General features: G+C 38.2%; 1 pseudogene; it reads left to right on the top strand.

Annotated features, from left to right (window-relative positions):
• LOC108535652 (60S ribosomal protein L9-like) overlaps window positions 1-12,230 on the top strand; it is a 30,908-nt pseudogene extending 18,678 nt beyond the window's left edge.
• The last annotated feature ends 231 nt before the right edge of the window (window positions 12,231-12,461 follow it).

Genomic DNA, 12,461 nt, shown 5'->3' with positions numbered 1-12,461 from the left:
ATGTATGTATATATTTATATTGTGTAGATATATATTTGAATACAAAAAAATTTCAAAATTTTTTTTATTTTTTATTTTATTTTTTATTTTATATTTTATTTTATTTTATTTTATTTTATTTATTTTATTATTTGCAGATATGAAGTCTCTCTATGTTGCACAGGCTAGAATTGATCTCCAGGGATCAAGCAATCCTCCTTCCTCAGCCTCCCAAAGATTACAGGTATGAGGCACTGAATTCAGCCTAATTTTTATTGTAGACTAGTATTGGGTTGTATGGATATGATACATTGTGTTTATCCATTCACCTGTTTTTAGTTATTATGAATATTGTTGCTATGAACATTCATGCACATGTGTTAGTGTAGACACAGTTTTCATTTCTATTGAATAAAATCCTAGGAGTTAAATTGCTGGTTGTGTAGTAAATTTACATTTAACCTCTTAAGAAATTGCCAAACTATTTTCCAAACTGGCTACCCCATTGTACTTTCCCACCAGCAATGTAGGAGAGTTGAAGTTTCTCCATATCCTTGCCAATACTTGTTATTGTCTATTTTTTTTTTATAATGACCATTTTAGTCTATATAGTGGTTCTGTTGGAGTTTGATTTGTATTTCTTTGATGAATAAGAATGTGAGGTATATTTTTATGTGTTCATTAATCATTCATATATCTAGTGAAATGTCTGTTCAAATATTTTCCCCACATAAAAATTGAATTATTTTCTTATTATTGAATTATAGGAATTCTTTAATTATTCTGGATGCAATTCCTTTAAGAGAGATATGATTTGCAATTATTTTTTCCAGTTAGTAGCTCGCATTTTCATTTTCTTGGTGCTATCTTTTGACATGCAAATGTTTTCCATTTCAATGAAGTACAATTTTTTTTTTTCCTGTTATAGATCTTGCTTTTGGTGTTGTATTAGAAAATTTTGCCCAACCTAGAGTCACTATAATTTTGTCTTATGTTTTATTGTAGATGTTTTAATAGTTTTAGATTTAACAGTAAGACATATAAGTCATTTTGAATTAATTTTTGTGTATGATATGTTATAGGGTCTCTGTTCCTTTTTTTTTTTCTTTTGGCATATGCCTATACAATTATTCCAGCACCATTTGTTGAAATATCTTGGCATCTTTGTCAAAAAACAATTGGGCATTAATGTAAAGGTTTTTTCCTGGACTGCAGTGATCTATGTTTCTATCCTTATGCCAGTACCACCCTCTCGTTTCTGTGAATTTATAGTCATTGTGAAATTGGGTAGTACAAATCTTACAACTTTGTTCTAACCTTTCAAAATTGTTCTAAGTCCTTTGCATTATGAAAATATAGAGGATCAGCTTGTAAATTTCTATAATATAACCTGCTGTAGTTTTTGGAGTGGCTATGGGTGGCCTTAAGAAAATATACTCCCCTGACACCCAAATAACTTGAAGGTCAATTGATTCTAAAAGATAAGTTTATTACCCAGTCAGCTGTAGATATCAGGAGATAGCTCTAAAAGTGAGCCCCTGGGCCCTGAACAAAATCTGGATGCATTGTTAAACCTGGAAAAGTCAGTGTTCTATCATAGGGACCAAGAGGAACAGTTGCAAAAGGAAAAGCGAGATCAGAGAAAGGCCACAGCCTTAGTCATGGCCCTCAGACAGATAAACCTTCGTGGTTTCGAGAGGACAGAAAATGTAGCAGGCCAATCACCCAGTAAGGCTTGTTATCAATGTGGTTTATAAGGACACTTTAAGAAAAGATTGTCCAATAAGAAACAAGCCGCCCCCTCGTCCATGTCCGCTACGCTAAAGCAATCACTGGAAGGTGCACNAAGAAACAAGCCGCCCCCTCGTCCATGTCCGCTACGCTAAAGCAATCACTGGAAGGTGCACTGCCCCCGAGGATGAAGGTTCTCTGGGTCAGGGGTCCCCAACCAGAAGATCCAACAACAGGACTGAGGGTGCCCAGGGCAAGTGCCAGCTCATATCATCAACCTCACTGAGCCCTGGGTACGTTTAACCATTGAGAGCCAGGAAATTGACTTCCACCTGGACACTGGTGTGGCCTTTTCAGTATTAATATCCTGTCCTGGACGACTGTCCTCAAGGTTCGTTACCATCTACGGAATCCTGGGACAGCCTGTAACCAGGTATTTCTCCCACCTCCTCAGTTGTAACTTGGAGACTTTGCTCTTTTCACATGACTTTCTTGTTATGCCTGAAAGTCCCACACCCTTATTAGGGAGGACCATATTAGCCAAAGCTGGAAGTATTATCTACATGAATATGGGGAACAAATTACCCATTTGTTGCTACCTACTTGAGGGGGGAATCAACCCTGAAGTCTGGGCATTGGAAGGACAATTTGGAAGGACAATTTGGAAGGGCAAAAAATGCCTGCCCAGAGCAAATGAGGCTAAAAGATTCTACCACTTTTCCTTATCAAAGGTAATATCCCTTAAGACCTGAAGCTCATAAAGGATTACAGGATATTGTTAAACATTTAAAAGCTCAAGGCTTAGTAAAGAAATGCAGCAGTCCCTGCAATACCCCAATTCTAGGAGTACAAAAAACAAATGGTCAGTGGATATTAGTGCAAGATCTTAGACTCATCAATGAGGCAGTAATTTCTCTATATCCAGTTGTAGCCAACCCCTATACCCTGCTCTCTCAAATACCAGAGGAAGCAAAATGGTTTACTGTTCTGGACCTCAAGGATGCCTTCTTCTGTATTCGCCTGCACTCTGACTCCCAGTTTCTCTCTACCTTTGAGTATCCCACAGACCACATGTCCCAATTTATGTGGATGGTCTTGTCCCAAGGGTTTAGGGATAGCCCTCACCTCTTTGGTCAGGCACTGGCCCAAGATCTAGGCCACTTCTCAAGTCCAGGAACTCCAGTCCTTCAGTATGTGGATGATTTACTTTTGGCTACCAGTTCAGAAGCCTCTTGCCAGCAGGTTACTCTAGATCACTTAAACTTTCTAGCTAATCAAGGGTACAAGGTGTCTAGGTTGAAGGCCCAGCTTTGTTTACAGCAGATTAAATATCTATGCCTAATCTTAGCCAGAGGGACCAGGGACCTCAGCAAGGAACAAATATAGCCTATACTGGCTTATCCTTGCTCTAAGACATTAAAACAGTTGTGGGGGTTCCTTGGAATCACCAGCTTTTGCCGAATATGGATCCCTGGATACAGTGAGATAGCCAAGCCCCTCTATACTGTAATCAAGGAGACCCAGAGAGCAAATGCTTACCTAGTAGAATGGGAACCAGAGGCAAAAACAGCCTTCAAAACCTTAAAGCAGGCCCTAGTACAAGCTCCAGCTTTAAGCCTTCTGACAGGACAAAACTTCTCTTTATACGTCACAGAGAGAGCAGGGATAGCTCTTGGAGTCCTTAGTCAGACTCGTGGGACAACCCCACAACCAGTGGCATACCTAAGTAAGGAAATTGATGAAGTAGAAAAAGGCTGGCCTCACTGTTTATGGATAGTTGCGGTGGTGGCTGTCTTAGCGTCAGAGGCTATCAAGATAATACAAGGGAAGGATCTTATTGTCTGGACTACTCATGATGTAAATGACATACTAGGTGTTAAAGGAATTTTATGGGTATCAGACAACTGCCTACTTAGATATCAGGTACTGCTCCTTGAGGGACTGGTGCTTCAATTACGTATGTGTGTGGCCCTCAACCCTGCCACTTTTCTCTCAGAGGATGGGAAACCAATCGAGCACGACTACCAATAAATTATAGTCCAGACTTATGCTGCCCGAGATGATCTCTTAGAAATCTCCTTAGCTAATCCTGATCTTGGCCTATATACCAAGGGAAGTTCATTTGTGGAAAATGGGGTATGAAGGGCAGGTTCTGCCGTAGTTAGTAATGTAACTGCACTTGAAAGTAAGCCTCTTGCCCCAGGGACCATTGCCTAGTTAGCAGAACTAGTGGCACTTACCTGAGCCTTAGAACTGGGAAAGGGAAAAATAATAAACGTGTATACGGATCACAAGTATGCTTATCTAATCCTACATGCCCATGCTGCAATATGGAAAGAAAAGGGAGATCATAATTTCTGGGGGAACCACCATTAAATATCACAAGGAAACCATGGAGTTATTGCATGCAGTGCAAAAACCCAAGAAGATGGCAGTCTTACACTGCCAAAACCATCAAATTGGGAGAAAGAGAGAAAGAAACAGAGAGACAAAGAGAAGAAGATGGAGAGACAGAAAGTCAGAAGGAAAGAGAGGAAGAGACAAAGAGGGAGTCAGAAAGAAAGAGAGAGACAGACGAAGAGGGAGTCAAAGAAAGAGAGAAAGAGAAGCAGTAAAGAAAAAACAGTGTACCCTATTCCTTTAAAAGCCAGGGTAAATTTCTGTCTACCCAGCCAAAGCATATTCTTCTTATGTGGAACTTCAACCAATATCTACCTCTCAGATAGTTTACAAGAAATTAGGAAATTTATCCTTACTCAACAATACCAAATAGATTCTTTGGCAGCAGTAACTCTCCAAAACCGCTGAGATCTAGACATCCTCACTGCTGAGAAAGGAGGACACTGCACTTTCTTAGGGGAAGAGTGTTGTTTTTACACTAACCAGTCAGGGATAGTATGAGATGCCACCTGGCATTTACAGGAAAAGGCTTCTGAAATCAGCCAATGCCTTTCAAACTCTTATACCAAACTCTGGAGTTGGGCAACATGGCTTCTCCCCTTTCTAGATCCCGTGGCAGCCATCTTACTGTTTCTCGCCTTTGGACCCTGTATTTTAATCTTCTTGTCAAATTTGTTTCCTCTGGAATGGAGGCAATCAAGCTACAGATGGTCTTAAAATGGAATTCAAATGAGTTCAAATAACAACTTCTACAGAGGACTCCTGGACCGACCCACTGGCCCTTCCACTGGTCTAAAGAGTTCCCCTCTGGAGGACACTACAACTGCAGGGCTCCTTCTTTGCCCCTATCCAGCAGGAAGTAGCTAGAGTGCTGCTCATTGGCCAAATTCCCAACAGCAGTTGTGTCTGTTTAGAGCAGGGATTGAGAGGTGACAACATGCTAGCAGCCATCGCTCACTGTTGGTACCTCCTCGTTCTCAGCATCCACTCTGGCCATGCTTGGAGTCCTTCAGCCCGCTGCTACACTGTGGGGGCCCCTTTCTGGGGTTGGCTGAGACCAGAGCCGGCCTCTCTGCTGGCCGGGAGGTGTGGAGGGAGAGGCCCAGCAGGAGCTGGGGCTGGGCGTGGCGCTCACGGGTCAAAGTGGATTCCTGGTGGGCGTGGGCTCGGTGAGTCCCGCACTCAGCACAGATGGCCAGTGCCTGCTGGGCTTGATCAGGGGACGAGCTCCTCTGGGCTGAAGGAGTACCCAGGCTAGGTACCGCAAAGTCCCATGGTGAGTGCCATTGAGAGGTGAAGCCAGCTGGTCTTCTGGGTCGGGTGGGGACTTGGAGAACTTTTGTGTCTAGCTAAAAGATTGTAAATCCACTAATCAGCACTCTGTGTCTAGCTAAAGGTTTGTAAATGCACCAATCGGCGTTCTGTCAAAACACACCAATCAGCTATCTGTAAAACAGACCAATCAGCTCTTTGTAAAGTGGACCAATCAGCAGGATGTGGGTGGGGCCAGATAAGGGAATAAAAGCAGGCCACCCAAGCCAGCAGCCACAACCCATTCGGGTCCCCTTCCACACTGTGGAAGCTTTGTTCTTTTGCTCTTTCCAATAAATCTTGCTGTTGGTCACTCTTCGGGTCCATGCTGCGTTTATGAGCTATAACACTCAACATGAAGGTCTGCAGCTTCACTCCTGAAGCCAGAGATCACAAACCCACCAGGAGGGATGAACAACTCTGGATGTGCCACCTTTATGTACTGTAACACTCACTGTGAAGGTCTGAGGCTTCATTCCTGCGGCCAGCAAGACCATGATCCCACTGGAAGGAATGAAAAACTCCAGACACGCCACCTATAAGAGCTGTAACACTCACCGCGAAGGTCTGCAGCTTCACTCTTGAAGTCAGCGAGCCCACGAACCCACCAGAAGGAAGAAACTCTGGACACGTCCGAACATCAGAAGGAACAAACTGCTGACACACCATCTTTAAGAAGTGTAACACTCACCACAAGGGTCTGTAGCTTCATTCTTGAAGTCAGCGAAACCAAGAACCCATCAATTTCGGACACACTGGCATAAACACAGACGTATAGATCAATTGGACAGATCAGGGAACCCAAAAATAAACCCAGGAATAAACAGGCAATTTATCTTCAAACAGGGTGCTAAAAACACACAAGGGGAAAACATATTCTCCTCACTAAATGATGATGGGAAGCTTTAATATCCTAATACAAAAATGAAATTGTATCCTTATATTACACCATATAAAAAATCAAGTCCAAATGGTTTAAATAATGAAACATAAAACTGGAAACAATAAAATTCTTGGAGAAAATACAGAGAAAAATTGTATAAATTGGACTGAACAATAATTTCTTGGATATGATACCAAAACTATGGATAACAAAAGAAAAAGCAGACTAGTGGGACTACAGGAAACTAAAAAGCTTTTGCACAGAAAACAATCAACAAAAACGAAAAGGCAACCTAAGGAATGGGAGAAAATGTTTACAAATTATAAATCTGATAAAGGATTAATCTCGAAAATATATAACAGATTCCTATAATTCAATTGCCCCCCAAAAAAACCCAGTTAAAAAATGGACAATATATATAAATACACATTTTTCCAAAAAAGACATGCAAATGGCCAACAGGTATATGAAATGATGCTCAATAGCACTAATCATTAAATAAATGAAAAGCAAAACCACAATGAGATATCACTTTATACCTTTTAGAATGGCTAATATTGAAAAGACAAGAAATAAGTGTCAGTGAGTATGTGGAAAAGGGAAGTCTTGTATTGATTGTGGGAATGTAAACTGGTGAAGCCTTCATGTAAAATAATATGGAAACTGCTCAAAAATTAAAACAGAACTACCATTTGATTCAGCAGTTTTACTTATGGGTATATATTCCAAGGAATTGAAATCAAGACCTTGAAGAGACATCTGCACTCCCATATTTAGCACAAAATTATTCATAATAGCCAAGATATGCAAACAGCCTAAATGCCTAAATATCCACTGACAGATTAAAGAAAATGGAAGGGGGGTCTGTGTATATATATGCAATGTAGCATGTGGCCTTTAAAAGAGGAAATTCTATTTGTGACAATGTTACCAAAACACCAGGGGTTCAGTCCAGGTGCTGCTGCTTTCCATACAAAAAGCCAATCACTGAGACAAGAATTAATGCCAAGGAAGAAGACTTTAATCAAGTTCTGTAGCCCAGTAGATGGGAGTTCAGTCTCAAATCCATTTCCCTGTTTGACTATAACCAGGGGTTTATACAACCGGGGAAGGAATGTAACAATGTGTAAGAAAACACGAACTAGGGAGGGGCAAGGAAGCAATCATGATAAGATGAGGAGTCCAGCATCTCATTTTTCTGAATTTGTGAATCTGGTAGGTTTAGGTTTCAGTTCTTTCATACTTTTTTTTTTTTTTTTTTTTTTTTTTGAGGGTCTGAAGGTCATTTACTGAGGAAGGAACTCAGCATAAAAACATAAAACAAATGTAACCCTCAAGCTGTAAGACCACAAGGGTCAATTTCTTTGTTTGTCCAAAAAAACTATCTCTGGGACTATTGAGTCAGTTTCAACAACATGGATAGACCTAAAAGATATTATGTTATGTGAAATAAACAAGACATTGAAAGACAAATATTGCATGATCTTACTAAAATGGTCAAATACATAGAACAATGAATAGAATGGTAGTTAGTTGACAGGTGCAGGGAAAGGGCAAATGGTAAAGTGTGAGTCAAAGGGTATACAAAGTTTGTTATGCAAGAAAAATAAGTTCTGGGGATCTATTGTAACTCATGGGGCCTATAATTCATAATATTGTACAGTATAGTTAAAAATTTGCTAAATGAGCACATCTAATGTGAACTGCTGCTAAAATAGAAAAACAAAACAAAGCAAGAAAACAAAGGGGTTAGAAGGAAACTTTTGGAAGTGATGGGTAAGCTTATGGCATTCTGATGATTTCATTCTATTCTTTGCTTATTTGAGAATGACTACTTTTGATACCTTATATCTAAATCACACACACACACACACACACACACACACATATATAATGTAATCATCTAGTATTTACCCTCTTGTGACTGGTTAAGCAATTTTTAATTATTAAACAAGACCTCAGTTTACATGTCTGTAGTCTGCTTTTCTAGCTAATAAAACAATCATCTATAATATTTATATTTGATATATTTTTCTTTAAATGCACTTAAAATTCATGCATTTTTTAAATCAGAATCAGTCACTGTAAAAGTGTACAATATCTCAAAATGTGAAATTGCAGACATAAAAGGCAAATGAACCTTTAATCACTTCATTTAAAAGATTAGGAGAAAGAACATTGCAAGCCTGTTGTGTGAATTTCTTGTACCCTTTACAGAGATTTTCGGCCAAATAATCATTAAATGCTCTGTTAAACTGCTCTAGTTTACAGCACATATTCCTAGTTTTTTTGGAGCTCTACATCTGCAGACATGCACTGAGAATACTCACACTGCCACTGTAAAACCAAGTTGCCAAATAAATTGGTCCCTAACCAATAAAGCACCTAAGGGAATTTAAGCCTTAAAGCTTTACTCAGTCATGTGCAGAATAAAGATCATAAAAAGGCCCCAAAGCTTTAATATGTGGCTTTGAAAATAATCTTCTTAGTTATGTGCTTTGTGCAAGCATTCCTGTTAGCATTTCCCTATTAATAATATTTTTCTTTTGCACACTTTCACGTTAAAATACGTAGGAGCAAGATCATCCAAAGAACTTTGCAGCCATTAAATTTAAATTTTTACTTCTTTAGCAAATTTAATACTACATTCTACTTAAGGAAATACATACACAGCCTCATGACTATCATTTTAGGCAGATATGTTTGCATAGGTAACAGCAAAATATTTTTGGCAGATAAAGTCAAAAGTTATGAGCACAATGCATGAAACAGAATAATACTGCCTCATTTCGAAAAAATGAATTATCTCTTTTAACCTTACATGTAAAACATGTTTCTGTCATTTTCTCTTGGTGATTTTGTTTTATTGGCTGCTCAAATAAAATCAGCTAGAAGAATTTAGATTTCTAAAGTAAAAACTGCCAGTATGATAACTCTTCTTTATATTAACCCAGTGGAATGTTCAAGTTACCTTTATCTGTGTGTAAGTGACACACATTATTTAATTTTTACTAGTCTATAAAGATGTCAGTAGGTAGTTACTACTACTCTCATTTCATGGGTGCAAGGTTGATCCTGATGCTTGAATTCTCTAAAGTAAAATTGTATTACATCAGGTCTACATATGATGTGCAGGCTTGTGAGTTAGAGAAAAGTCATAAATTTGTCCCTAACTATTAAACCACTATACATAATCAGTATCAGTATTAGGATTGGAAAGAGAAACTCCTTTGAAATTCCAGCAGGAAGTGATGAAATACAAACTAATAGCTTCTTCCAAACCACAAGAAGACCAGAAAGAGCAAGGTCAAGGAAAATAACCTCTAGCTTTTAGGTTTGGCATGTACAGCCTTACATACTACAGAAAATTACTACCAATGGTTAGAGCTACTGTCGAGGGTTTCGTGCAGAAACATCGACAGTTTCTTTGTACACGAATACACTAAACTTTCTTTAATATACAAACACTACACAGTATCCTCTCTCTGTGCTTTGCTGGGGAAGAAGAAAAATGACTTTTTTCTTCAACTGTCCAACCTTGTGCAAGATGCCCTCAATAGTAGAATCTAAGCAAAATTTGTCTGCCAAAAGATTCTGGGAAATGTGATTCCAAGTCTTCCTGTGACTACATAACAGAGAGTGTAAAAATATGTTGCACTCATTATGTGTTGCCAACAGACAATCAGGAAAGCCTTCCCAGAAAACATATATCAAATTCCTGTCACACTGCTGGACACAGCAAATGTAAAATATAATGATGTAGTGGTTGAAAGTCCGGGCTCTAGATATGAATCTGCCACTTTCCACTTGTATGATCTTGGGCAAGTGTTGTAATTTGTCTATGCTTAATTTCCTCCTACAAAACGTGAATATTACTATCTACCACATTGTGTTGCTGGGACATTTATGTGCATTTAGACAGTGACTGAACACTTAGTAAAATATCTAAACATGTTAGAAACATTACTATTGCTTTTGTTTATTATCATCATTACTATTAACATGATTTTTTTTTTCTAAACAGAAAAATTTGTGCTCCTTTTCCAGTAATGCCATGTTTTTTTCACTATGGTTTATATCTTCAATACTGAGAATAATTTTTCTGCTGTGATTAGTCCTTCTCCTCATGTCTTTTGCCAAAGTTTGCAGCTCATCTCTGCTACTTTTTCCAGCTAGCACATAACTGTTCTTTTCCACTTCACCACCAAAATCTAAGGTTAGTGTTGGGATACCATCATTTTTTTTTTCATCATCTATTTACTTTAAACTTCCTATACAGTCTCAAAGAATATTCTCCTATTGAAATTCTACCCCTTCTTCCTCAATTCTTTTGACTTTTAATTTTAAATTTCAAACTCTTTCTAATAGTTTATGTCACTTAATTTGTGTAATCTTTTTTTTTTTTTGAACACCAATGATTTTCAGAGAACAAGATACTGAAGATATACAATAAAACACTATTTCCTTACCTTTAAGTAGTTTAAAGTCTAGTGAGGAGACGACTGTGTAAACAATTTTAATATATAAAGAACATAAGCAAATTGAGGGGAAGGTAAAATAAAGGAAGGACTAAATTTAGATAGAATGTTAAGTTCTGGTTTCCCTTATGCTATAATTTCAAGGATGAGTTATATTAATATATCCATAGGTTTCAAATGAAGGGAAGGTGGTGATCCATGTTCTCTTTGGGCACTGTAACTTCTGGCCCACTTTTCTTCCTCCTGAGTGAGAATTTACCTAACATCAGTTCTTGCCACTGTTACTTAATTTCTCTTCTACATCTCAGGATTTATTAACACTTTGCTGATATTACAAGTGTGGATAACAAATCTGGACACGAACCTCTCACTGTTATTGAATATCTTCCTAGTGAATTTACTAATTCTGCTCATGTGTCAAAGGAATTACTTAAAGAAAAAATATACAAACGTTGGTTGTCTGCTCATGTTATTGTTTTAATTTACATGTGTTTTAAACAAAGTCTATTTTGATCAAAGCTCTTATAGTTTCTCAAGTGTCTCACAGACCAGGTGTTAGTCTTTATTTGTATCTGTACTCATCCGTTCTTTTTCTCTCCGTATGTTCTTTACCAGCATTTAGACCATTGTGCTATTGGTTATGGTTAGCATGTGCTCAGTAAATGCACGTTGAATTGAAGTCTAACATAATAGCATGGCCTTTCTATGAAAGACATAAGAATTAACATAAGGAAACCAACACTCTATCTTATATTACGCCATAACAAATATTATTGCAATAATTTGAGCAATTAAAATACCCATGATTAATATTTGAATATCTCAGGAGAAAGTTGTATATACATCATTTTGGGCTCTAAATGAAATTGTTCTGCATATTCTCAGCAATCAGACTGTCGACATTCCAGCAAATGTCGACATTACTCTGAAGGGACGCAGTTATCGTGAAGGCCCCAGAGGAACCTTGTGGAAGGACTTCAATCACATCATGTAGAACTCAGTCTTTTTGGAAAGAAAACAAAAGAGGCTCCGGGGTTGACAAATGGTAGGGTAATGGAAAGGAACTGGCTACCATTCGGATTATTCGTAGTCATGTACAGAACATGATCAAGGGTGTTACACTGGGCTTCGGTTACAAGATGAGATCTGTATATGCTCACTTCCCCATCAACATCGTTATACAGGAGGTTGAGTCTCTTGTTGAATGAAATCCGAAATTTCTTGGGTGAAAATACATTCGCAGGGCTTGGATGAGACCAGGTGTTGCTTGTTCAGTATCTCAAGCCCAGAAAGATGAATTAATCCTTGAAGGAAATTACATTGAGCTTGTTTCAATTTCAGCGACTTTGATTCAGTAAGTCACAACAGTTAAAAACAAGGATATCAGGAAATTTTTGGATGGTATCTATGTCTCTGGAAAAGGAACTGGTCAGCAGCCTGATAAATAAGATCTAAGAGTTATCCAGCTACAGAAAAAAGATGTCAGATTGAGCCACCGCGCCCGGCCGCCTGTTTGTTTTTATGATGCCTGGCTTATTACTCTTTAAATAATAATCTGTAGTTTTAAATAATTTCATTTTGAAACAATTTCAAACTTACAAATGTGTTGCAAAGATAGTACAAAATAGCTTCATATACCTTTTATTCATATTCCCTAAATATTACCATTCAACATTTGT

Source organism: Rhinopithecus bieti, unplaced genomic scaffold, assembly GCF_001698545.2.
Source record: "Rhinopithecus bieti isolate Rb0 unplaced genomic scaffold, ASM169854v2 scaffold_1060, whole genome shotgun sequence".
In the NCBI taxonomy this organism is placed as follows: Eukaryota; Metazoa; Chordata; class Mammalia; order Primates; family Cercopithecidae; genus Rhinopithecus; species Rhinopithecus bieti.
This window is presented reverse-complemented; position numbering and strand designations above follow the sequence as displayed.